The sequence below is a fragment of the Haemorhous mexicanus genome, chromosome 2 (genome assembly GCF_027477595.1).
Source record: "Haemorhous mexicanus isolate bHaeMex1 chromosome 2, bHaeMex1.pri, whole genome shotgun sequence".
NCBI classification, from domain to species: domain Eukaryota; kingdom Metazoa; phylum Chordata; class Aves; order Passeriformes; family Fringillidae; genus Haemorhous; species Haemorhous mexicanus.
The window spans coordinates 62,614,879-62,642,104 of NC_082342.1; positions in this window are offsets into that span (position 1 = coordinate 62,614,879).

The following is a 27,226-nucleotide window of genomic DNA, read 5'->3' on the forward strand; positions in this document are numbered from 1 at the left end:
AAAAAAAAAAGGTGTAAAAAATTAAATCCTTTTTTAAGTCATGAACATAGATAGCTATGTAAAGAAAAGGAGCCCAAGTAACAGAGAGAGAATATGCTGAAAGTCAGTTATGTCCTCTATTTAACAAGGGGATTCCCATCACCAAACCCATCTGTCAAAACACACCATAAATAGGGGCAAAACTCTGCAGACAGTTAAAGGTACTGTAAGGAGAAAGTGTTCTGAGTGACACCCTTTAGAGTTCAGAGGAGAAAGATCTCCTTTCTGCATAGCAAAGGACTAGTCCTAATCGATTGCTGTCAGCAGAAACAGGTAGGCAGACAGCACAAATTTGGAAAACAGCTGAATAATGGGAGCAACATCCAGAATTGCAGGAGAGGAAATATCTCATAAAAATTAATGTAAGATATATGAGGAAATGCACCCACCAAGCTCAGACATGAATCTGCACAGACCATGTACCTCTTCCACAAGAGCTGCAGCACATTATCAGTTTTGACCGACACCTGAAGAAGAAGCATACCTCATAAATGACAGTTCCGCATGAGAAAAATATAAGTTATCTTGGCATTATTTCTACATTTGTTGCTGGACCAGCTCAATTTGTTACCAGTTACCGATCCAAACAGTCTGGATTTTAGTATCAGTCCAGGCACGGCAAAAGCACAGGTCCCTCCCTGAAGCAGCCTTGCAGAAATCCTCTTTCAAGAGCAAATGTGTTTGTATAAGCCAGTACTGAAGTAAAACAGAAGAAGAGCATTATACTAAACTGCAACTTTCTTATGAATTCTCTTCTTACCAATTTTATTTGAAAGAGAGCACAGACAGCAAAAGAGCTGTTTGCATGTAATGTAATACATACTAATACATAAATTTTCATGAATAGCAAGACAATTGCCAATGACATGCTTGTTTTTCTCTACCTTTTTCTTTTTAGCTGAAAGTAATGGAACATAAGGAAAAGTGAGAAATGCGGTAACTGCCGGACCAGTGAAGGTTTTCTTTTTCTTTAAAAGAGAAACTATTTTTGACAGATTTCAAATATTATTGTATTAGGAAAAAATAAGAAAATGTTCTTTGGACTCCTTATATTCCTGAAGCAATTATAGTAATTCTATTAATGTGTTATGAGCTGCTTTTCTGATTTGATCCAACATAATTGCACCAGTTTGCTAGCATTTTCAGATTTCAGTCTCCAATTCCCACTTCAATGGCTAAGATTTCAGTGTCTAGGTTTTCATCGTCTTTCGTTTTCTAATGTGGGACTCACCTCTTGGCTATCTGCAGAGAAATATTCCCATGCTCTGTGAGCACAGATATTGGTGCTAGCATATACTTTTGTGCATCAAATAAAAGTATATGCTAGCAGCATATACTAGCATATACTATACTATACTATCTTCAGCTGGCCTCCCTACGAGGCCAGCTGAAGATTCCAGCCACATTTTCATTGGCTATCATGATTGATACCATCACCAAAGCCTTTCCTTGTCACCAAACACAGAGGAGAGTCTTAATAAATAGTGGACTCTCAATTACTTGCTCTGAATTTATCACTGTGTGGTTTTCATTCCTGTTTGCAGAGTTTAATGCAGATATAAGCTGTGCTCAGTCCAAGATACCTGCAATTGTCAGAGGACATGGGAAAAAACAGTTCCCATGTACCCTTCAGTAGTATTTCCTGAGACCTTAATCCCAGTTAACCTTCCTGCTGCTCACTCCTGTCTCACCTCAGAGAACGAAGATCACTCCTCACAGTCTGTCCAGTCTTTCTTGTGGAGGACTTCAGTTTTATACAGATGTTCCATCTACCCTGTTCTCTGACTTTCAGCTGCCAGCCAACCTAGACAGGTTAGGACTGCAGAACCAGAAACATTCTGAAGGTTTACAGCTTTGTGTGCATTTAGAAATGAGGACAGTAAAAGGCATGGAGACTTTTTCATGTCTCCCATTCAGAACATTTCAATAATTTCCAGCATTACTATGATCTCACTGGTGGTATAGAGCTGGAAGACCAGAGCCCAGATCTCATATCAATCAAAAGTCACTTCTGTTGATGGTACACCCCCAGTGCACATATACCCTGAGTCCAAATATGTGCGGTTCAAGCTGATGCAATTTGGATGAGTCACCATCCCTGGAGGGTGATATGATGTGTAGTTGTGGCACTTAGAGACATGGTTTAATGGGGGACTTGATGGTGTCAGGTTAAAGGTGGAATGCGATTATCTTGGAGGTTTTTTCCAACTTTAATGATTCTCTGATTCTCTGTGAGGTAGTTACCTGCTCTAAATATATATCAATATTGTAACAACATCCATGATACCACATTTATTTCCTGTTTTGCTCTATTCTGTGATTATTAGACCAGCTTTGCTGTATGTCACCTCACCATGTGTTTATCCCCTCATCCCAGCACCTCTCATAACCACTCTGAAGAGAAAGATAGATTAGTGTTGGATACAGCTCTTCACCCTTTCCTGATTCACAAAATTTATGCCTTGCCAGTGAAATGCTGGAGCAGACCCATTGTGTATTTTAGGTCAATTGGTCCCTGGAGGAGAGCATATGGGGAAAGGAAGATTCTGGGCAAAGGCAGCAGAAAAACAGGGACTGGGAAGTAGTCTATGTGCATACATTTCCCTCAGAACTGGTCTTGACAGCCTGATAACACAGAGTTACTGTGATGCAGTAGAGCCTCCTCCCATTGAAAGTCTTATCCTACAGATCCCTTTGCCTAAAATTTACTTTTATCCCTGATATTGTGAAGAGTTTTTTTTTTTTTTTTTGAGTATTGTTATCTGGAAAGACTTTAGTAATTAAGTAATTCTTTTATAATTTTTAGATTGCACATTTGGTATTTCCTTGGCTCCCTGACTACTAATGCTTACCATGCCAAATAGCTCCTTTTTTGAAATGTTCTCTGTGGCATTCAGCTGTGCTCTCTATTGTGGTCTGAAAGAATCTGGACCATGTTGCTTGTCATCAGAAATGCATCCAGGATTTTCTAGGGTTTGGGGGAGTTCAAATTTGAGACTCAGGTTTTGCCTGTTAGACTGATCCCTAGGTGCCAAAGGGAAAGTCTGAGTTTAGAACTGCTGCTGTTCAAAGTTTGACAGTATTTAAAGTGGATGTTTCAGGCCTAACTCTGCTTGTTATATTTCCCAAAGCTTCCCAGCTATTGTGCATTCTGTGCTATAATAACCAATGCTCTAGCACTCAACTGCACTACTTATAATGCTCCCAGTGCTACTTGACTCTGCTACTAAAAATGCACCTGATGATAATGCCACTTGCCCACTACTTCCTAATGCACCACTGGTTGGCTCATTACTGGATGCCTGGAGGCAAAGTGAACTGTTCCAGTCTTTCTTTCCACCTTGGCAAAGATAAGGGTAGCATAATAAATACCATTCAGCCATTTGATTTCCCAGTTCCACTGAGTTCACGCATTTGGAATAGGTTGTAAATTCTCTTGAACACAGTCACCCCTAGATTATCACTGATGCACATACACTGAACTCTGTGCTCTTTATTTCAAAACAAGGACTGTCTTCAGCTCAGCAGCTCAGCTCAGCTGCTTTCCTATCTTCATGTGCAATAGATTGTATCTTTAACAAATTATTAATGTTCCTATTACAAACTGATTTGATTTATATTTTTGCTGCTAGCAATGGTCTAATTATTTTTGTATTACTCTGTGGTCATAATGATAATTGTCCTCAATTTACACACTGACTAAGCATTTACTTTCACAGATTTGGAGATTGTGAGATTACTGATGAGAAAAAGCAGAGAATGTAGAAGTTTAATATAATTAGTTGTAAGGGAAGTCTCTAATAAGGAACCATAAAAACTCAATTTTCATTGAAAGGATCATTTTACACTGTATGGTTTCTGTGTTGGTTTGTGGGTTTTTTGTTTCTTTTTTTTTTTTTTTTCCCTAGAAGCAGAACAAGCTGATTTTACTGTCACAGTTATTTTATTTGATCAGTCTATTTATATGTGCTTTGTAGATTTTTGGTTTGAGCAATATGTAGAGGCTAGTGAACCATTTTAAGGAATGAGACCTAACTGCTCCATACATCTCATGATATTTGAGGGAGAATAAGAGATCCTGGCCCTGCCATTTTCCACAGAGCCAGGATTTGCTTTTGGATTGGGAAGATACACATAGGTGTGTAAAACATCCACCAGGGAGAAAAGGGTGGATAAGATAACCACAAAATAAACAAATTATCGCAGAAGAAGTCTGAGCTTGCTAACAGCTTGTCCATTGTCTGTAAGCCCTGTAGGTTTCACCAGGGAGTCATGTTGTAAATAGTGATTTGACAGTAATTATGTGGATTTGTGAAGGAATGTTTGCCATGCATATTGAAGGTGGAAAGTTAAAACCTGAGCTCATCACCCGAAGGTCTTTTGGTAGTTAATAGAAAGAAACAAACATCTGTAAAGAGGAATTCATCTGGTCTTTGCTAGATTTCTGTCTGAGGCTGACTACTTTACTGCATGTCATTAACCCCAAGGAAAGGAGGAATTATTCTGTACTTAGACAATAGGAGTTTAGATGCCTAATTTACAAGGGAGAAATCCCACCCATAAAGGTTTTAAATTACCCACTTTCACTAATAAAATAAAGTAAAAAACAATGAAAGGGAGTGGATTTTTTAATAGCTTCCAAGCAAAATGCAACCATACTGCTGGAACATAGGAAGATTCAGCTCCCTGTTCTGTCTCCATGAAAATATTTTTTTCTCCATAAGAATAACAAAATTTTTTTAACAAAAGCTTTTAGGGAAATGATTATTAATTCCATATAAGAAGAGCATTATTTCTGCTAAATTATACCAGTTAAATAATCTGAAATCATTCATGACTATAAACATTCTGGAGAAAGATATTCAAAATTTTTGTGTAATAAACCCTATTTTAGTAGATTTTGTATCTTTTTAATAAATTTGCTTATGTTTACTTATACATTCATAATGGTAGATTTTCAAAACTGCAGATTTTCATCATGTGACATCAGAACAACAGTATTTAGGAAAACAGTGCAATCTGTGAAGGAGCAAGTAGTTGTTGTTACACAGTTCCATTAATTAGAAACATAGTTTGACAAGTTATAACCCTTCTTCCTAATTTTAATTCTACCTGGTAGATCTGTAGGAATGAGTTATTAATGCTGATATTCTGAAATGCCACTTAGGTCTCGTGTAATCAAAGAACTGTATTCTCTCAGAACACAAAGGAACCCCTAGTGTGAATTTGTAATTAACGTGCTGAAGGGAATGATTCCACCCCTGTACTGAACACAGTTGTTGGGGCTAATAAACAAGCACAATGGATTCATCCTTTCAACATGATCAAAGAATACATAATGATACAGGCACATGTAATTTTGGGAAGTGTGGAGACATTGCTTAGCATAAGCTTATATCACAAGAAGGATGTTAGATCCGTGTTTTTGGATATGAGCAATTTCCAGAAGAGATACAAAAACATCTTGCCTAGGCTGGCAGAAAGATGCAGTGTGTATTAGACAAAAGATGGGGTAGAACGTTTGGTAGAAATGAAACCTGGTACCACTTTGTAGCTATTGAAAAAGGACTCTTTCTAGGTAATGCAAAGATATTAGGAAAATATATTTTATCAGATGAACAAAACAGGCAGCTTTCCAGGCACAATAGTCTTTCTTTAGATCATTTCAGTCTCATGAGTCTAAGTCTTGCTTAGGGGTTTGTATTTTTTTTCAAAGTGTGTTAGTTAGTAATAAAATATATCAGTCCTTACAAAAATTGCTTTGTTTGTGTCCTTAGGACACTGTGGTTCCTATGTATGCCACTCCAATGGTTGCCTTAAGCACACTGACCAAAGGCAAAGATTGTCCTACCTTAGTTATGTCTCAGTAAAATAGAAGTCAAGCACAAAAATCACTGATGTTTTTTATCAAAAGGTGAACCATGGCCAGGGGGTGGCCTCATTTAGCTATCTCACACTAAGAATAGTATAAAAATGCAAGAGGCTCGCCTGTTAGATTTGAGAGTAGGGTGGCTACTCTTGTTAGCAGATATCCTGCTGACAGAAATTGCCATCATTTTTGAACAAAGATACAGTCCAAAAGTGTTAATGTGCAGCAGCACCTATTCATAACAGGCTGCTGCATTTTTGTAATTGCAACAAGAGGAAGGGGTCTTGTTTTTATAGAATAATTACTATAGGTTAGTTATTACTGCTTAGTAACCAGGGTTTAAGATTTAGTCTAGAAACAAATAAAATTTGCATATATTTAGAGATGTATGAGAAACCATACCATTGAGGTCTCTGGTTATTTTAAATATTTTTTCCCATGGATACTTGGTTATTGCCAACATTTGCAGAAAAAAGAATTTCCAGACTTAAAAAAAATCCAGTTTGTCACCTTGAATTATTTCAAGCCAAAATTATTCTAGAAGTCATATTCAGTACTCTTAATTCTTGATTGTTGTGCCAGAGCCTAGGAATATGATCTGTTTTTGAAATATCAACAAATTATCAAATTAAGACATATATATCATAACACATACTTGACACAGGGAAAGCTGCTAAGTTCTACTTGTAGCTGAATGGTCAGCAAAGGCCTCAAAAATAAAAAAGGATTTGAAAACCTCAATAAACCCATATCTATCTATCTATCTAGCTAGCTAGCTATCTATCTATCACAAAGTTAGGTAGATAGTTTCTTAGTTGTTTTTTTTCCCAATGTAGAGCCTATTATCATGGATTCTAAATACCTAACACTCTAAACAACATGCCAACTGAAGAAGCTCACAAAATACTTGCCTGGAACATTGCAAATCTTCCTATAACGTGCTGTGGTTGCAAGCTCATGCGTGAATGCTCTCCCCATATTACTGAGCTTTTGTTTGTTAAGATAGCGAGGATAAATGAGAAAATATATATTTTGTGACTTGAACTGAAAATGCAGAAGTATTTCCATTGCAATTTACTTTTTATTTTTAGCATAAAATCTTATGGTAATGAGGGGAGTTAAAGGACATTGCTTTCTCTGATTTCCAAACCTGATTTTATTTATTAATAATTTTCAAATGTCATGAAGCCTCAATTTGCTATTTATGACATTGCTTCTTCTGAAAAGGAAATCATGTGGATTGTTAAATTATCAATGCAATTGGTTTATTGTTGAAAGTAAAGAGACCTGAAAGCAGAGAGAAGCCTTGGGGAATTCATAGTAAATCTAATCAGGTAAAAAAGCATTTGTGAATCTCAGTGCATCTTCATATTATTTTTTTTTTGTGGTAACCATATTTTCAGGAAAATTTTTGTGGTACTGTGTTGTAAAACTAAGAACAGTCATTCCTTATTCTCTAACAGGGTGTGCTACTTATGCATATGTACTCCTTCTCTGTCTCTCCATCCTTCCTGTTCTCCCTTTCTGAACAATATTGATTTTTTTGCTTATTTTTTAGGATCCCATAATGGCCTTTCTTCAGCAGAACTCACTCTGAAGGTCACATCCAGCTCCAGAAATTAAATGCAGAATATGGCCCATCCTGCTGTAAAAGCCACTATTCCAACACTGAACAACTCCAAATTCTGTATATTTTCAGTTTGGGAGCCTACATCTACTGCATAAACTCTGGCTGGATGGTGTGTTGTATGCCACTAGCAGGGCTCAAGCCTGCAAGGCAAAAATTTCCACCACCTCTTTCTTCCTACCTGCTCTCTGACCCTCTCTCAAGCTTCAGCAGTTATGTACCTCAGAGTCAACTTCACACCAGTGGAGAAAAAGAACCTTCCTTGAACAGTTTTGCCATCTGTGAGATCTGTTTATAAGTCATTTACCTCTGCTGTTCTAAACCCATCAGCTGTTATGCACATGGATAATTTTATGGACTGGGCTATGTCCTTGAATGGGTAGAGACACACTCTGACAGTTAAGCTATGTAAATGCCAAGCTGTTTGCAGCAAGAAGGCTTTAGCCTTTAAGATTTTCTGGCAGGGACTATGCAAAATGGATGCTTTTTAATTGTTCTCTGCACATGCCCTCCATTTTATTTTACATCCTACTTGCCCCAGTTTATAAATGTTCACCTGGCACAGTGGTGGATACACCTCACTCAGGAGCCAAGTGAATGTGGCACCAGGAGCTTTTGGATTATAGAAGACTAATGAGCCCAGGTGCAATTGGACCAAATCCAGAAGCTATGGGTGGACACAGGGAAAATGAAAGAGTGGGAAAATTCTTGTTTGGCCCTGTTGTTACTATTCATGTGCAGAGAGGAACAATATGTGTCCGTGACAATTGTATTGTGTTTATCATCAAGGCAAGTGTTTTTAAAAACTATTTTAAAGTGGCATTTCCTACTCATAAAATCATATAAATTCTATCTAGTTTTTATGTTATATGTAAATTATGGTTTGGATTTGATATAATCCACAAAAGTATTATTACATCTTTTTCTGTTTTATTTCATTCTATCATCCATGATAAGATGACATCCCTGAACTGAAAAGCCATATTCATTAATAAATAGTCCAATATTTTCAATAACTGCTTTGAAAAAGATGGGTTTTATCCAAACACTGAAGCAAAAGCTTCAATAGAATTTCCTTTCCCTGCAAATAGAATAGTCGTCTTTGGAGTATTCAGTCTCCACTCAGTGCACACCTTTTCCACAAAGCTGTGTTACCTCCCACAGAGCTTTGGTCTCAGGACCTGCCTTTCATCAGTTGTTCTCCACTCTGCATTTATCTTTCCTTCCTCTACTGACAACACAGAGCTGGATCACCCCCTCCAGAGGCAAACCCAACATCTGTAGGATGAATGTCTAGCTGGGGTCACCCTGCACAGTGCTCCCAGCATCTCTCCAGGCAGGGTGGTCCACACAAGGGTCTATATTTTTATTCCTGCCTGTTTGTGCCTATTTGTAAGCCTGGAGATCGGCAGGCTTCAGGGAAAAGATAATACAGCTTCAGTTTGCTGTTTCCTAGGAGATTCAGTCGAGAGCTATAAGGGCTGCTGAGCCTCTTCGGAAATCCTGATCCCTGACTGAACCAGCAAGACCTGCTTACACATGGCTCCCCCTTAGAAAGCCTGGAAATGCTGGGGCTGCCTTTAGGGGATGCCTTGGTGCTCAGTGTATCCTGCTGAGACAGCAGAACTCTTCAGGCATGGACCAGGGACTACTCAGGAGAGAGAATAGCAGTCGAATTCTAGAAGAAGCTGGAAGCAGTGACTCTGGCTTGTGGTAAAGATACAGCTAGAGCTGAGCCATACTTGGTCTGTCTGAGAAAGGTATTAGAAATGGCCCAATATAACCTGCTAATCTTACATTAGTTGTATATGAAGATTAAGGACACCTTTTGTATTATACTTAAATATATGGAGATGAATGAAAAAGATAGAATGGCCTTTGAATTAACAAGTGAATTTCATCTAACTGAACTGTGATAACTGAGCTTGTCTAAAGCGATTGTTTTAGCACATAATATACTTGGACTCAGTGTGCATTGAAATAATTGCATATTGGTAATAAAAGGCAGATTAGCAAAAGATCATAGTGTGTGAACTACAAAAATTATTCTAAAGTGAAAATAATCATTGGCTGTAATTCCTCAAGAATCAGAATCAGAGCCAATGTTAGGGAAAATATCAGCAATATCTTGAATACAAGATATAGGAAAGTGTTAATATTTTTTCAAGAAGTACAAATGTAGCAGACATTGACAATATGGAAGATGATCAGAATATCACATGGGAAGAAATGGATAGGCTTTAGAACTGGGACAAGGTATGTGATTTAATTAGTTTGAAATGCGAGGTAATGAACATAGGGAGCAATGAGAATTTCTTCAATCAGAAGGCCCACTGGTTAAAACAGGACGACTTAGGGGTATTAGTCAGGCAAAGAATTATTATGCACCACCTAGGTGCATGTAGCAGTAAAAAATGGAAATACAATTCTCAGATGTATTCAGCGAGGCTTTTGCAAAACGAAAGCATTAAGTATTAATTATAAGTTGCACTGTTGAGACGTTATCTGGTATGGAGTTTAGAATTCCAGTCATAAAAACTCAACAAGTTAAACTCCTAATGGAGCAGGTGGAGAGAGGAAAAGAGTTAATAGCAGTGCTGTAGGAACAGCAAACCTGTTTTGTGGCCAAATCTTATCAAAATTTTTAATGTCATGAAATAAAAATCAAGAGTACTTTTGGTCTATTTGTATAAAGATATAATAAAAGCAGATAAAAGTAAAAGAATGTGCATTAAAGGTAAGGGACAATTTTGACCTAAATAGGACATAATAAATGTCATAGCAAAAATGGAAAAAAAAGATGTTCTACAAAAATCTTAGTAATAGAAGTAGTGGTGGCGGAAAACCTCAATTAGTTTAAATCTTTAATGTTATCAGTGAAAAGGACTTGATAATGAGATTGATTATGATGAAAGAAAGCTGGATATGGAAAAGTGTCCCAGAGCAAGAGAATTCATGTTGAAGTTGGGAAAATGAAGCCCAAAAAGATCTGGTTTTACTAAGACCTATCTTAGGTGTGTCGAAATCAAAGTCACATTTACCTGGACAAAGCAGTAAACGATGAGCAATGAGACTGAAACTTGCAGAAGACTAAGCAACAGAAAGGATAAAAATGCTAAAGAAATGATCCAATGGGAAATTTTCACTATGGTTTGCTATGTGCACATCTGTGACATGTATGATTGTATGTATGTAGATCTCTCCCTATGCTGTTATACCAACCTAAGCTTATTCTCAGGGCCCTGTGGGCATCACTCCCTACCTAGGGGACTGTCTGCCTGGTCTGATGCTGTCTGTCCATGTTCTCATTTTGCTGGCCTGGCTGAGGCACCCTGCTCTGTGACCATGCTGGGCAGGACACTATCACCCAACCTCCTGGATCCCCTTGCCCTGCAAGTGGCCCTGTTAGCACCCCTGATGGTAAACTACTTTCATAATCTGGTATTATTTCATTGAGGGGAAAGATTTTTTTATTTTCTGGGAATCTAGGAAGCTTTGCTGATCTTTTTTAATCTGTAAATCCAGTTTTTATCAGTGTTGAGGGGCATAAGGAAGGCTGATGAGCAAGGAGTCTGGATCTGGCTACGATATGCAGAGAAGCCCAGGATTTGAGAAGCACTCTGGAAGTGTCTTTGGCAGCTGCCTGCCAGGTCAATACTTGATGTCTTCTGTCAATACCAACCCATGAAATATCTAAGCACATGAAATCCAGATGGTTTCTTCTGAGCACACAATCTGAACCAGTTAGGATCACCGGAGCCACAAGCACTTCACAACACTCTATATGCTGAAGCTCTCCCTGGCACGCAGAAGTGCTGAAAACAATCCATGCTGATAAAGTGCTGGTGGATATATCAGGGTTAGCAGAGAGCACTGCAATTCCTCTACAGTCCCAGGAGCTCCGATGGTGTGTGTCCTGTATGTTTTAAATTTTACTTTGAATATTCCACATAGGTCTATTTGGTCTAGTCTCCCCTGCAGTAGCACTCAGCAAAAGCAGTACAGAAATTATTCACATTCCTAGGTAATTTCCCTCTGTGCTGTTGCACAAAAGAGGGAAAAAGAATTAATTTTCCTTTGCACCAAGCAATGCTTGAGACCAATGAACTTAAAACAAAGATATTTTTTTGCTTTCTCTCTTTCTCTTTTCCCTCCTGGAGTGTAATAAAAGAAATTGTATTTGTGCAAATAAACAGTGCATTGCTATAGCACTTGCCCAGTCCAAAGCTTTTCCACAGAGCACCTTTTTTTTTACCCCCAGTGAAGATCTACATGATAATTCTGGTACTGTATCAGAGACCCCCCAGAATTCCTGTACGTGGACTACAATAGTGGCTTCCACATAGACCAAAGAAATTCTTAACATGCGGGAAATGTTTTAGTGCATTCTCCAAAAGCGAAGTCTCTTCTAAATCAAAAGTTACTGAGGTGTCAGCAAGGTAACTTTTACAAATCAACATATTTAATTTTCTGAATTCACACTTGTTAACATGTGAGTATATTCTGTATTTAGTTGAATGCACTGATCTTATATTAGTATTTGATTTATGTTAATGAAGATGGTAATTGGATGATACTGAAAAAGAGAAAGGGGAACCAACATGAAAACGCTGCAGGGGAAGCAAAAGATCAAGAGGGTTGGATCCATTTCCTCTTAAGTTCCTCAGGAGTGTTTCCACTGATTTCACTGCGCTTTAGCTCTTGTCCTCAGTGGGAAAAAAGATACGGAGGTTCATTAATGGCTTTTATTAAATAAAACTTATTACCATAAAAAGTACAGTTCTACCGTCCAAAGAGCTATGTGGAAAGAGAAAACAGGAATTACTTGAAGGTTGTTGGGGGGTTTGTGTTTGGGTTTTTTTTTGTTGGGTGAGGTTTTTTTGGATTTTTTTTTGTTTTGTTTTTTGTTCGTTTCTTTGATTGCATGTTTGCATGTTTTTTTTTTAAAATTTGTTTTAATTTGTTTTAATTTGTTTTAATTTGTTTTAATGCAAATATTTTGAAACCAAAGCTCTTTTTCCTCAGAATTGCAAAAATGCCTGTGTTGCAAAGGGTCACTGGCTTTATTTACCTGGGTGAGAATAAGAGGCTATGAAGCTCCCATGAGCTGAAGGAAGGACACAAGTCCCATTTTTACCTCCAGGACCTGATTTCATAGTTAATATGCTCCCTGACACATTCCTTGATTATCAGCATGGGTGTGGGTATGATCTGGAGCAGCCCTGGGTGCAAAGGCCAGGGATGCCATTTTTAGGAAGAGAGCTTCCTAGCTGCGGGGATGCTGACTTTGCCTTGTCACTGCTCCTCATGGCCAGAAAACAGACAGTTGGACTCATTTCATACACTAGTATAGACATGCCCTGTGAGTTCTGAAAACTAAGTGTTTTACCATTTAGAAGGCTTTTCTGCATTCCTGCTGCCAAAACTCCTGCTTGTTTTTAAATTGGCATAACATTAATCATTTCAGGATAGCAAATGCTTTGCCAGAACTGAAGGTAGTGTCCCCTGACACAGCACTGATTATTTATTTTGAATCATTTTCAACATCGCTTCTTCTGTCTTCTGTTATGTCAGCCCTTACAGTGTCATTTTTCTAATAAATTAATTTATTATTTTGAATTCACAGAAGTAAAATGTGAATTGGGTAGAATGAAGCAGACAAACAAACAAACAAGCAAGGATGAAAATTGAAAATTGTTTGGGAATACATTTTGAAGTAAATGGATTTTAAAATACCTTCTTGCTTGCTTGAAAAGCAGTGACAGCCCCAATATCTAAGAAAAACAGAGCAATTCTTATTGTAGAATAACAGTGGAGTTTTTATATCTTCTAGATTCATGGGTGGAAAGGGGGATCTGCATGATGGAGTTTCAGGGTGTGGAGAGAGGGACTCTGACCTGATATTACCTCTCATATTACATAGTGAGTCATCCTGATGCAGAGAGTGTAACTACTTGGCTTTTGGCTTGAGGTTTACAACACAAAGGCCTCAGAGACAAGGATTTCTTCTGGCTTTAGAGTAATTTTCACTTTGTCTTTGTATGCATCCACATACAGCTCTGATAAAGTAAGAAGTGAAAGGTGGTTTCTGTGCAGTAGGTGCACCAAGCACCTACTTTTGTCTCCTTCACTTCAGCCTATTCCTCAAAACCTTGGCCTTAGGCAGGTACATAACACACACTGCAGTTTTGTAAGGCAGTGATCCCGTACACTGCTGGATGACCTTGGCTCCCATTGGAGTCAGGGGTCCCATACATACAGCTCAGCACTAATGCCCATGAGTAGTCTGAATACAGAGAAATGCACAGACAAGGGGATCAGCCCCATGGAGCCCCTTGACTTCACAGGGATAGAGGGCATTAGGCCTCAGCTAAGGGAAGAATCAGAATGTTGACATTGCCACTGATAATACACTGGTTGTGTATGGGATGGAGGGATGGAGGGATGGAGGGAGGGAGAGAGGGAAGGAAGGAAGTGGCGGAAGGAAGTGGCGGAAGGAAGTGGCGGAAGTGGCGGAAGTGGCGGAAGTGGCGGAAGGAAGGAAGGAAGGAAGGAAGGAAGGAAGGAAGGAAGGAAGGAAGGAAGGAAGGAAGGAAGGAAGGAAGGAAGGAAGGGAAGAAGACTGGCTTAGGGCTTCAGAACATCATGGCAATAGAAGAAATTACTGTCTGTTACCTATTCTCCCCAAAGGGAATAAGGCTGCAGAAAGGCCATAAAGCTGCCCTCCTCTTGCAGCAGCTAAAGCCACAGCCATGCAATCCAGCTCAGACAAGTGTTCTCAGGTCCCATTTCAAGGGAAGCAGACAATGATAAATTGAATGAAGCAGGCGAATTGGTGAGAGAGGATAATGGATAAAACAACATGCAGTGGGGCAAAATAGTCCTGCAGCTCTCTCTGCTTTTTCTCCTTTTTCCAGCAGCTGGACTTGAGGAAGGATGTGACTTAGGTCTCAGTAGAGATGGTAAAGGCTGAGCATTATTTGCATCAATGTTTTAAAACTCCTTTCTCATTCTCTTCTTCTTTTTCTATTAGTTGACCTGAGCCTCAAATTCTCAATGATCTTTTTAATATCTGCAGAAAATAAGCAAAGCACGTTCACTTATATTAGTATAGATGAAAGATGTTTCTTTGGATTTTTATTTGTTACCTTTTTGTAGGTATTATTTTATAATTTATTTTCTCTTTTAATCCTGCTTTGTTTCACTTGGCAGCTGCAGCAATAGTTTCTAGCTTCTGGCAAGGAAAATGGATGAGCAAATATTCTCTGTCTTGAAGTTAAATGCATTGCTGCAGCAAAAGGCCTCTCCAGCTTTCAAGCTACCATGAATCCTGAGCCTACTCTTCAGCTGGTAAGTCAGCAGCCATGCCAGCCCAGCACATTGCCAGAATTGTTCAATCAGGCCAGTCTATATTGATTTATTTTTAAATGTATTCAGCATCAGTTCCTCTGTTTTCTGTCAGTTAGCGATACTGTCACTGCTTTGATTCACCACCCCTTCTACTGCAAATCGTATGAACACATTATCAAGCAGCCAGTGCACCTTGGTTTTGAGGCTGACAATACAGGATCAATGTCCCAGGGGTTCAACCCTGAATTTCAATAATTCAATTAAATTCCTTGAATACTGGATTCAGCCAGATCGATTCCACATTGCTTGCATGTTCACGTACAAGACATTCTCCACAGAGAACCTGCATACAGTCCCCTTGTTGGTGTATAACAAAAGGAAAAGAGAAGATATTGAACTGGAGGAAAGATAATCAAGCATTGAATCTGCTGAGCCTAACAGTAAAAAACTGTTCAGGAGATTTCTGCAGCAGCTGAAGCCACTGAAGGATACTGTATGTAAAATTGGGGTCCTATTAAAAATGTATAAACATATCCAGGATTAGGTTTTAAAGCTATTGCTATAGGTATGAAATGAGCTTAACTTAGAACTCCTGGCCTCCCTCTAGGCTCATTTACAACTAACCAAGGGAAAAAATAAACTCTTTTATTGCTTGAATAATTCTATGCTACCTTTAACAGTAGTTAATAGTTAATAAGGATTTATGCCTCTCATAACTGAAAGGTGTATCTAGATTCTACAAGTGGATATATACAGATGCTAAAAATTCATCACCCATACTCTGTTCACAAACAATATAGGAAGAAAGAAGAAGAAAGAGTCTATGCAAGGCACAGGTTGTGACTACATAGAAAGATTCTTTAAAGAATGCCCAATCTTCCCGACGTCTGTGGATCTGTTCCTTTGGATGCAGAAGCCTACGAAACAGTACCCTCCATCATGCATGGTACCCTGCATGAATTCAGGCCAAGTGCAGGTGCAAAAGCCTCCCTCCCACCTTAGATTAGCAGGAGCTACAAATCTATAACTTCAGGATGTGCTGACTAGTGATAAACGCTCCTCCTTAATCTGCCACTGGAAGTTTCTTGGGACCCTCATTTCTTCTTGATGGATGTTTGTATAATGTCCAGAATGAGAAGCTATGGTTTTATTTTAGGCTACTGTCCTTGTGTAATGGAAGAACGTAAACTAGCAGTAATTGATAGTAATAACTCTGTGAAATCAACTTCCCAAACAACAGAAAGTCTGCCATGACTAAATGTTCTATATGTTTTGGAGAAGATATTTGTCCTTATGGTCTAATTCACTGTCAACTTTTAATTGACCACTAAGGGACAAGTCAGTCCTCTTACTGGGAACTCAATTAAAAGCAAATTCCAATTGTTTCTTATGAAGTGTCGTGATTATTGAACACTAAAGCAAAACATCAAATAAGGTTCTGTGATAAATGATCCATATAGGACATAGCATAATAATGCCCTGGAAAATAGTAATTTTTAGGACTTTCAGTATCAATATCCAGCCCTGGAATAGCCAGCAACAGAAACAAAAGATCACTTTAATTTTTAAAGGAGAACTTTTTTTTTTTTAATAAACTACAGCTGTTTCAAGTTCATAGGTTAGGTTCCTTCATGACTATTCTATTTCTTATTCATTTTTTCTTATAGTAGCAGACAGAGACCCATTCTTAGCTATTTCACAAACACTCAGAAGCCCCCCAAAATTATTTTTACAAAACACAAATGAGGATCAATGAAAGCTGTAAAATATAGAGGTTGGAGTGCATGCCATTATGAGATGGAGTAAAACTATTTACATAAACAAAAATGAGCAGTGTTGGGTAAAATGAACTATGTAATAGTTTTAACTTAAAATTTTAACATGATGAAGGGAAGTAAGGTATAGATGGCTATTTTGTTCTTTTCAAAACAAAAAAAAATATTTAAAAAATAATTTCTTATTCCTTTTGTTGACATCTTCTCAAACCAGGGTGAAATTTCCATTGACAATATCTCTAGGGTCACCATTTTAATATCTTTTGACAGTATCTTCCCTCCGACTAGCTGCCTTATGTAGGATAAGCCTCTCTTCTATACCCTCATTCACCATACAGTTTTTTCTTTCATTTCAGTCATCTTATATGTATCCCATAAACTGAATTGTAATATTAATGCTAGTAATAATACTTGTTTGAATACAATTTCAGGATCAGCCCCCTACTATACTGGTGCAGCGATGGTTCATTATACAAATATGCTTGTGACACAGAATGTTGTCCTTTGTGGCTAAAGCAGAGCTAATCCAATTAATTTGTTCATGAAAGACAAGCTGGTTTTAAAATAGGGTGTAGCACAAAGAGGAAAGGACAGTTTTTTATTAACTTTCTCCCTTGTCTCAAGACATATTTATTGCTTTCTTCTCAAGTAGAAATAATAAAAATCTAAGAGTACAACCACTTGCATGAAAAATCTTTCAGCTCTTGTGCATGTAAATAGATTGGGCTTTTGATTGAAAATACTCTATGCATTTCTTAAGGCTTTAACTTTAAAATGCCTAATTTGGAAAGATACCAGTATGTGCAAAAAGTGACTTTCATAATACATGGCAGCAACATTATTAATTAAAGCAGAGAACACTGCAAGGATATGTCAAAGCAAAATAACCTTCAGCTAGCAGAAACAGACTGAGCTATAGGTCAATTTTATTGTGTTATAGAGCAGGCACTGTTTTCCACATTGTGTTACCAGAGATACCAGTGAGATACTCAGGGCAGGTTTTTGCTAAACAGAGAGCCCACCTAGAAAGCCTCAGTCATCACACATAGAAATTATGTGATGGATCAAGGATATTTTCTCTTACTCCATTATAAACACTCTTACCAGTGATGATGGCCTTTATATGTCTCTGAAATAAAAGTTGAGCCCAGCAAAATGGAGTAAAATTGTGAGTGTACATTTACACAGCGCAGAGGTAACATGTATTAACAATTGCTCTGCTGGGAGAGCTGTGAAGTTGAGCTGCAAGCTCACAGTCATAGAAGATACTCTCTTCCTGGGTGCTGAGCATGTACTCTGACTGGGCTGAAAACCTCCAGAAGGATGCTGTTGGTGAAAGCGCTTTTTCTTGGTCCTAAAAATAAAGACATATTTGTCTGAGTGTCTGGCAGAAATTTCTTTCCCTCTGTGTTATGACACTAATAGTCATTAGCAGGTTTAAAAAGCTTCACCTACTCTAGCAAGGTAGGAGACAGGAAGGTAGCTGCCGCAATATATACTACTTCAGGAGTTGGAGTAGTATTCCCAAAAGTATTATTGCATTCAGAGATGGGGTCATGCTCAGAGAGTTTTATTGTCTGTCGAAACCAGCTGCTTTGAGAAGTATTTGTCCAGTTATGAGCAAACGGGCTTCTCTAAGACTTGTCCTCCTTGACCTTTATATATTGCAGCTATAAACAGGACAGAGCTTCACCTGGCTTTATTTGCCATGGGTACACTGGTGCTCAAACAGTTAGAAAGCTTTTATCAGGCAGAATCTGCACTTGTGTAGAGAACACATTTCTGTCACACAAGCAGGCTGTCCTGAGTTGTTCTGTGGCACAGGCTCATGATGCAGTCCAGTCTGGAATGGTGCTAATTAGCAGCTGCTGGAAACATTGATTGTCTGAGGCGTGGCTTTCAGGGAGAGTGTATGCAAGCCCACAGTGCAGCCTGAAGCATGTAAGGTTCTGCTGTCTGGACTATGATGTGGATCAGGTTGATTTCTTTTTATGAGCTTTTGACCTGTATTGGGTACATTAAGTAAACATCATCAAAGATAATCCAGGTGTAATACTCCTGTAGACTACTATGCAAATAGCCCAAATCTTGATTTGGAGATAATAACAGAAAAATAAAACCCTAGCAATCATTAGATTGCCTATATCTGGGCATGATACTCTGATTTAGAAAATAAAAGGAAACAAGGTAACATTCTCACAAAAAAATGATGATTTAATCTGTCTGTGGAATATGAGTATGAAAGTATTTGCATGTTTTCAAAAGTCATAACCGAAACATGGAAACAATGTGGAAGCTGAGGGGTACCTGAGATACACAAGCCTCTGGCTTGTCTCTGTGATGGTGCCACTTTTACTTGATGACTGATTGAGAAGACTGGATCATCAGAAGCTGCTCACCTATTACAGGTGGGCACAGCTTCATATCTTGTAGGAGGCCACCTTTTGTGGGGACCTCTTCCCCACCTACACCTACACCTGTGTGTATTTCCCCTTGCTTGGCTTAACTCAGTGTGTTTTAGGTGAAGTGCACAGAAGCAACAATTCTGTACATACTGTGCAAAATGTTTATCCAACCCTACAACATCCCTGTATAGACTCAGTCCTGCACATGATTCTTTCCCCTTGTGCTCTGACCTGTGTCACTTGCTTTTCACTTGCACTGCTGGCTGAGGGCTGTCAACCACAGGTGACTGGACATTCCTTTTCTCAGTGCCTTGACAGCAGCAAACTTGTCCAAATTATCCAGAAATCCATTTTCCAACAAATGTGTCCCCTTCTCTCCTTCTGTGGCCAGGTTATGCTTAAATCTATTCCCTCTGCTACTAGCCTTGTTTAAAACTGCAGAGATGAATACAGAGGTGTAAAAAGTTGAGAAATATTTAAATGGTTATCCTGGTATACCTCATCAGCAATAGTGAAGCAATTTTATTTTATATTTCAAGGAAGGTACTTTCCTCTTGGTTCATGGTAGGCATCTTTTTTCTCTCTTTTTATTTTTTCATCTATAGCAACATCTTAGATCACTTATGTACAGATTTTTGTGAGCATCTTTTCTGTAAGTACTTTTTTCTGGATCTACAGGTTTGGATGGAGTGAAGAATATATTTTACAGGAAGTAGGGCTTTCAAGTAACAGAGGTTCTACCATGTTGTGAAATTAATTCTTCTACCAGTTGATAGCTTTATTGTTAAAAAGTCACTTATTACTACTCTAAATTTGTCTAGATTAACTTCTAAACCAGTGGAAGATTTTTTATTCATTGTTTGCTAGCCAGAAATTTTTCACTGACATGCACAGTGATCAAACCAACTCATAATGTTTCCCACGTACATTAACAGGACTCAGCTTTAGGCTTCTAGGAAAAGTGAGATATTCCAGCTCTCAGGCAGCTATTTTATGTCTTCACTTAACATTTCCAATTTATAAACATCCTGTTTTGCAGCCAACAGATTTTTTTTTGTTATTTTATTAATATTATTATTGGTTATATACAATGGAATAAATAGTTTTTACTTCTCAGTATTTTTTTTTAATTTCTGAATATCCTTGGCTGAACATTTCTGAATATAGCTTGGCTTTTTTTTTTTTTTTTTTTTTTTTGTTTTACCAGGAGGTCATGTTGGAAACACTGCCTATTTATCACTTCAAAACCAGCACTTTTTCAAAACCATTCCTTCCTTCAACTCTGACCTAAATTCCATTTTCACAGATGCTTGTCCTTAAATTCAATTGCTTTAGAAAGCATGATGCTCAGATGGTCTCATCTTGCTTACTGAACTTGATTGCCCTGTCAAATGGACCTGTCCTTATCCTAATTTACCACTTTACTGGTTTTGTGTAATCTGTAGACCTTACCATTAATGATATTTTCTTCCAGATCATTGATAACAATATTGATTAGTGTGGAGGCAAGAGATCATGGTGAGATGTGACTAAAAATATTTCTATTAGGTGTTGATTATCAGCCAGTTTTAATTCATTGAATATATACCACAATTAATTTTTTCGGTAATATATCAAATTTATTATTCAGAATGTGATGAACTTCCGGGTCAAATTACTTAGATGACTTTGTCATATTTGTGATCTCAAAAGAACATAGCTCCTGTCAGTGAGGTCTGTTTCCAATTAGGCTCTATTGATTAGCATTGAAGTTACTATGATTTATTTTTCATCCTGCATGTACCATATATCCAACCATCTATTAATGTTCCCCAGTATGCCTTTGTGGGGTTATGTCTCCAAGAAGCTGATTCTAGGCTGAGATTAATTTCCCTTAGGTGAGTTTTCAGGGGAGAAGTAGAGTATGAGGGGAAGTAAGAACTGGGTAGAAAGGTTACATGACAGTGTGCATCCAGCACACTCCCTTATTTTAATTTTGCTCCTTGGTGAGTTGTTTTGTTTGCTTGCTTTGTTGTGGTTTTCTTTGGTTGGTTGGAATATTTTCCCCTGCTAAATGTTTTGTGGCTCTGGTGCTCTCAAATGGGACATCTGTGGCATTTCAGGATTTTTTTCAATAATTTTTCTAATTCTCAATAGCCCACAAGAGTAGGTACATCAGTGCATGTGAATAGTAACCAACTTGCAAGGGAATAATTTTTCTTGAGCTACTGTGAGCTATATCATAGATGTTTCATAGCTTAATGAAAACATTCAGTGCCTCTGCATAATTTTACCACCTTCCCACCCCCAATTAGCAATAAATATTACAGGCTCCTGTAGGTTTTCTTTGGTAAACAATCTATAAGAAAACTGAATTCAAGTAGTATTTTAGGAATTTATTATAGATGCTTTACAATACAAACATTCAATTTTAAAGACGTTTTCTTCCAGCCCAGCCCCCCAGTTCTTAATAATGTGGCCCCAAACACCACCTCAAAATGACATTTCTGGCTTAGGAAAGCCAAGAGCCACATATTGCTGGAGGCTGAGAAAGCATCATTGTATGCTTGACCTATTTTACTCCTTTCTATTGGCATCTGTTGCTGGCCATTTTTGGAGATGAACTGTTGGGTATTTGGTTTAACCCAGTTTATTGTCCTAGCAGTCTACATTTCCCCAATAATTAATACATATTCTTTAGGGGTACTAGCATATTAACTTCAACTTGGCTGCACAAGTTTTTAAACCCTGACCATTCAGGCTAAGCATAACACTGTAGCACTAAGGTAAATGGCTGCATGTTGCATGTATTTATTCCCTTTTTCTGTTGCTACAAATGCAGTGTTCATTAAATACAGAAGCACCCTACTTATATTGTATGTTTCCAAAATCCATCTAACCTCAAATATACTCAAAATCTCTTCATATTTCCCCAATGGAGAATAGCTGTCATTTTTTCTATATGTATACTTTCAGAGAACAACAAAGTGGTTTTGGGATAAAAAGAACCACATAAAAGGTAGGAAAAATTATAGAAGATATTTTATAATAATGGAAGGTATTTCTTACTTATTTCTTAGAATGCAACCTGAATAAAACCCATGCTATTGAGTTAAAAGCAGTAGTACATATTATACTGCTTTTACCATCCTTCAAGATCTATGATTTTGTTCAGTTTAAATTACTTGCTGGTGGATGCGTATATGAGTGCAGTGATATCCCTAGGCCTATGGTTTGAGGACACTTCCATGTGTAACCTAGTGAGACAATTGTCATGAAATTTAAGTCACCAAAAAGCAGACTTTGAGAAAATTCAGATGAAGAAAGGCTTAAATCTGGCAGTTTAATTTTTTTGTTTTCAGTAGCAGTAAACCAATCTGGTACACTTCACTGTTCTTGTGCTACAGCCGTCTGAAAACTGAGGCAAATTTAGTATAAGTTAAATGGATCTATAATTGAATAAAAGAAATAATCTAAATTCTATTTTCTACGTCACTTGATTGGAGATATGCAAGCCATCAAGATACAAACATACTCAGCAGGAAAAACCACCAAATCAATAGAGCACACTTTAAAGGAAATGTAGCAGAGTCACTATCTCATGGTGCTTTACAGCCCATATTATTGGCTCATAATAATACCTTTAATACTCAGGCAAACAGATGTAAGAGTGTAACATTGCCATGGATCTGTAGGTACACAGGTGTGGACACTGACAATAAGAGAGGAATTAACACAGCAGTAGAAACCACAGCCATGCGGTGAAATGACTTTGTCAGTAATTTTGGCTGTTCCCTTTAGAGAAAAGAACATGTTACATTCATTCTTTCCACTTTTTCTCAAAATATTTTTCAGTATGCTGTTTAGGAATCAAAACATTTCCATTTTCTACACTCTACCTGCAAAAGCAAGAGTGGAAAATGCAGCTGGACATTCAAACCTGCCTCTCATGCACACTGAAAGTTCCAACAGAACAATTTCTTCACAATATAAGGATGTGTTTCATGCCTCTACTCTCCTACTTTGCACCAAAAAGCATGCTGTGCTGTCCTTTGCTTTCAGGCAAACTGTAATCTATACAAACTTCTCTGTTTCCATGTTGGTAACTGAGGTACCTGTTTACTTCAAGCTTAGAAGAAAGTAAAATAAACAATAGAAGTCTATGAATATGAAAGACTGCACACAGGCTTATTTTCCTTCCTAGAAGCCTTACACAGATTTAAAAGTGTGGCAGCCTGGCAGGAGGACAAGAATTTTTAGCTGTGCTTAATGTAATTAAAGCCAGTCAGACACAGACATGAGGCGGCTGTCCCGCAAATTGTTATGCACATCAATAATTACAGAATTTTACATGAATGTATGTCTGTGTTTGTATCAAACCTACAAGCTGCTTCATTGAAACCAATGTGGATCTATTTGTAAGACTAAGGTTCAGCTCTGCAGGTCCAGGGAGAAATAATTGTGCTGTATCTTTTATTGATGGGAACCGTGAGACATCTTTGTAATTTTAAAATAGCCTTTGGAAGAAAAGCAGAATCTGTCATTAGCCACTAAAAAATTTCTTTTCTGCTTTCTTTTCTTCTTTTCTTTCAATCTTTCCCTCATCTCCAAGGCAGCAGGGGAAATCTTAATTTGGTACACCACAAAAAAGAATATTTAGAATCTGGACACAGAGGTTATTTTCTGCTTCTGTATTCATTGCAGAATGGATCAGGTTGGAAGGGACCACAGGAGGTCATCTGGTCCAACCTCCCTGTTCAAGCAGGACCATCCCAGAGCACATGGCATGGTATTACAGCCAGATGGTTCCTGGATATCTCCAGTGAGAGAGACTCCTTAACCTCTCTGGGAAATTTTTTTCAGTGCATGGTCACCTGCACAGTGAAGAAGTTCCTTCTCATACTCAGGTGGAACTTCCTGTGCATCAGTTTCTGCCCATTGCCTCTTGTCCTAGTACTTGGCACCACCAAAAGAAATCTGGCTTCATCCTCTTGGCATCCTGCCTTCAGATACTGACTGATATTGATGAGATCCCCTCCGAGTCATCTCTTCTTGGTGTTAAACAGGCCCAGCTCCTTCAGCCTTTCTTCCTAGGAGAGATGCTCCAGTCCTTTATTCCTCCCTGTAGCCCTGCACCAGGCCTTCTTCAGGAGCTCCATGTGCTGAAGAGCCCAGAACAGGACACAGCACTCCAGATGTGGCCATAGCAGGGCTGAGTAGAGGGGCAGGATTCCCTCCCTCAGCCTCCTGGCAATTATCTTCTCAGAATAAGAAATTCTTATTCATGGCTTGGAAAAGAAAGAAAAAAAAACTTTGTCAAAAATTTTACTTCAAAGTCAAATAAAAAGAAAAAGCTCAAGAGATTCTGGTTACGCTGCAAAAGGGAACTTGGCTCCCTCTTATTAGTAGGACAGTGTCTGTTGGTCTCAAAAGCATAGCTTCTTTTACACTAAGCAATAATTTTGTAGTAAAAAAACTACAATAAATCAAAAATTTAATAATTAACCCTCCTCCAGCTTAAGCACTCTAGGATTCTTTTCTTCACATATTTTGGGGTTTTTTTGCCTTTGGATCATCACTTCTTTACTTGCAGCGTAGCTCAACTTTATGTAGAAAAGAGATAGAGACTAGTTATATATGTAGAAGTACCTTACATATCATGCAGAGTTTCAACACTCTTTAATAAAAAAGCTTAAATAAACCTGTCTCACTTTTAAGACAAGTTTTGCAGTGAAAAACAGTGCTCTCTTATGTGTCTGGGTGGTTTTACTTTCCTTTTGGTTCTCAATGTTTGCTTCCTTCTCAAAAATATTGTGATGTTAAATTTACTTTGTAATCACCTATAAAATTATGTTATTACTGAATAGAAAGAACAATTCCAGAAATGAAAATTTTAAACTGCAAGTGGTAATGTTTGTTTAGAGTTGCAGTAATTCACTTGTGGGAGAAAAGAAAAAATCTGAGCTCTATGTCAAATTCTGGCATTCACATTTAATAAACTAATCATAAACCACATAAGAACCACAAGTTAATAATTAGAAATTATAATTTTTAAAATAATCCAAAGACTGTTTAGCTGTTTGCATAATGTGTATTTAATCCCTTAGGGACCTGGTCCCAGACCATACAATGCTAAAGTGTTATATTTAATAATCAGAATGACAATGAAATCCAACAATTTATCTTGTTTCAAATAAGAACTCCAGTTGCTTAGGGGTCAAATGCAAAGTTTTAGGTTATACCTTTTCAACAGCCTTTTGCTGGAAGAGTTAACCTCATATATGATTAGAATAAGGGCTAGATAGATGCTGCTCCCAGGCAAAAGAGAAGGCAAAAGAGAAACAAAATAGCAGAAGAAAACAGACCACCTGTATTGCAAATGCTTACACGAGAATCCAAATAAACATACAAAGCATCCAGGCTTAGATCACTTTCAGAGACAATTGTAGGGCTTCAGTGGTTTTATGGGTTCTCTATTATTCTCTCACTCTTGAAGAGTGATATCACTATTGAATGGTGCCACTTTTTGCATAAAAGTGTTCTTGAGTAATCAGGTTTTGTCATTTCACCAGTAAGGATTTGTAAAAAGCAATGATACTAAAACTTGCCATGTTTCTACAGAGCTTCAGTCACCTCTAAGCTTAACTGAAAACTAAGAGACAAAGCACCTCTGAGAACATAGTCTTACAATCCAGAATTGGAAGCAATTACTAAAGTGTCAAATTTCTTGGACATTTCTGACAGGTTTAGCCCATTATTTAAACACTAATACTACAATATGAAAGGTAGAGGGTTTTTTATTTTTGTCTTTTTAAAATGTTTTTTATTATTATCTCCATTTATCTGCTGTACTGAAAGATTTAAAACAAGGGAGCAAACAAGCAGTGCCTGAAGACAGATTCCAAAGTAGTTTCCATTAACTTAAATGGGACTTGGTGGAATTTAGTATTTCTTAAAGTCAGACTATTTCATTAGTATGATACCATGGTTCTATGAACCTAAATTTAAGCTTGCACTTCTGAAAGTGTTGTCTCAGATACTAAGTTTACATTTTAAGGTATTTCTGTGAGTTAAGAAGACACAAGATTAAGATAATTAGCCAGCATATGTATTTCTCACCAGGCAGCTAGGCTAAGCAATCTTTTAAGGTTTTTCCTACAGGAGAAATGTGTTGGTTGTTTTTTCCTTTAACAAATGGTCAGATATGAAGAGTTACCACCAGTTTTCAACCTTTTTGTCTCTGCATCTTCTTAGTGCAAATCATTTCACTTAACTTGAAAGAAGAATTAGTAGGCAGTGTTGTTGCAAGACTGAGATGTAGACTAACTTCCACCATATAGTGTTTTTGTTTTTATCCCCATCTTTGGAACAAAGGGTAGAACTTCCTAACTTGTTTGTGTTTTTTTAAAAAGATTTAAATGGCTGACTTAAATCCTGTAAGTTCTGTTATTTTTTCCCTTACTTTTTTTTTTTTTTTCTCTTTTTTTTGGTAGCTTTCACATATTCAGAACTGCATAGAAGACCAATTTGTAATTATATGTAACCTTTGTAAAGCTTCTGGGTAGGGTCTGCTCATTAATCTTTAACCTGACTAGCCTTGGGGGTGGTGAAATTGGTGCAGCCATGTATTAGAGACTCGGAGACCACGGACTAGAGGTACAAAAGGGATAATTAAGCGATAGTATGAAAGGAAAGGGAACAAAACTAAAGGGATAGGATGATGTTATGGTACGTGCCAGACAGTAGTAAGGACAAGGGAATGCAAATTGCTATAGATAAAAATCAAAAAATAAAGGAGGCAGTGCCTTTTTCAAAACAAAACCAATTTAATGTTCTCATTTCTTAGTCAAGCACAGATAGCCTTCACTAAATTAGACATTAAACATTGTAGTAATCCTACAGCACAGACACAGGGTTAGTTTTTAATAGTGAGCCCCTATTTATCTTTTGTTTGTGTGTTTAATGAACAAGCTGCTTCACAGCAACTGTTAAAGGTGCAAGTTATAATATCTCAGTATGTGTCAGCAGAACACAACACCTGGACAAGTGTCAAACTGAAACTAAGGGGACAATCCTGCCCCTGGCCACGAGGCTGTGAAGAACACCTGGCTGCTGGGCAGCTGCTCTGTGCTGATCCCAGCCCTCTGTGGGCTCACAATGGAGCAGATCATCAAGGGTCTGA